Source organism: Penaeus monodon, chromosome 15 (genome assembly GCF_015228065.2).
Source record: "Penaeus monodon isolate SGIC_2016 chromosome 15, NSTDA_Pmon_1, whole genome shotgun sequence".
Taxonomy (NCBI): Eukaryota; Metazoa; Arthropoda; class Malacostraca; order Decapoda; family Penaeidae; genus Penaeus; species Penaeus monodon.
Genome location: NC_051400.1, coordinates 4,048,140 through 4,049,614, shown reverse-complemented (window position 1 = coordinate 4,049,614; position 1,475 = coordinate 4,048,140). Strand labels below are relative to the sequence as shown.

The 1,475-nt window shown below is 34.1% G+C and overlaps 2 pseudogenes; both read left to right on the top strand.

The window, feature by feature from the left end:
- LOC119581685 overlaps positions 1-1,475 on the top strand; it is a 17,958-nt pseudogene that overhangs the window by 2,103 nt on the left and 14,380 nt on the right.
- LOC119581679 overlaps positions 1-1,475 on the top strand; it is a 19,923-nt pseudogene that overhangs the window by 12,135 nt on the left and 6,313 nt on the right.

Below are 1,475 nucleotides of genomic sequence, written 5' to 3'. Positions count from 1 at the left end.
GGCAATAGCGAAGCTCCTAATCTCTGAGTATGCGTTTGAGGAGCAATAAAGCACAAGAAAATTCTGGCGGGTAACACTATGTCTTGGCTTTCCCAACAACCCTCTGTGGCTCATGGCATGGACCCCCTACGTCGTCATTAATTGGAAGGGAATGTTCAACAGGCCCATGATTCTGTTCACTATCTGGATCTCAGTATCTGTCAAGGCAAATGCCTTCTACAAGGTCATTGTGTTCGCCAACAAGAACGGCAAATCATAATGAATCTGTGACATTCACTGTTCATTGCGAACGTTTATCTTTTTCATCAGATATTATAAACTTCACCAAGGAGCCTCCAAATACTGCCTATGATGCATTGATACGACCTAGTACGATGTTAATAAATAACCCAGTTATGAATGAGTATATTCCAGGGTTAGATAGGGATATATATTTGAATCAGTACGCCATATATCCGTATAATGTCATGGATATTATGTAAAGTCCTTGTATCAGACGAATTTCTGACTTAACAGAGTGATGAGTATACTTTGATGTGTCTTTCCTTTTGTAAACTATAATCTGTATCTTCCTACACACACGCGCGCGCGTACATCTATGTATATGAATATATTAAGTCATATACAGTATTTGCAAGTTTACCTACGCATGCATTCATACAGTCTAGTTATTGCATTGTTTAAATGAATAACCAACAATGCTAGATGTTTTTCAAAGAGAAAAATGCTAGATATATGGTGAAAAGAGAGAGTAAGATAAAGAGAGGATGAAAGAAGGGGAGGTTACATCGCCTTTCAGCAATTCAAAACTGAAATATTGCAGTGAAGACAGTATGCTAAGATTACCCCCAAAATCTGTTAGACTTTGTGTGCATTTTGATTATAGATTTTCTGGCTGATAAAACTGAATTACATTTATATTGTCCTTATTTTCAGTATCTTTCCTTACGTATATTTTTCTAGTTTAGCATTGTCCTTAAGTGATACGTATCTGTGTATTTATTTAATCAATTTATGAAATTCAAGTTCTGGTAAAGATGTTAAAAAGAAAACTGTCTACAGCATATAGCTTATGTATGTTTGTAAAATATACATTGGCAATGCTACAGTTAATAAGTATTACCACGTATAGTGATTGTATAGTAATTGAGATATTGCTTTTGATAAAGCTGAGTTAGAATATTTTCAGCAATAACATTTCACATAATAGTGATAATATACGGAAAACACAACAGAGGAATGACTATAACGAATAATTTCCAAATAAAATCATACAAAAAATAACATACGGGCATGCATTGAAGCACGGCTACAGCGAGAAAGGTGAATTTTATATGTAGATCTTGAATCAGAGTTAAGTCCTCATCAGCATTATTTTTTCTTAAAGACTAGTCTGACTTAAAACTTAGCGATTTATTTTTCCTTTCTTATTGTAGCAGTATTTAAATTAATCTCTGTTTACATGCTATTCTGTT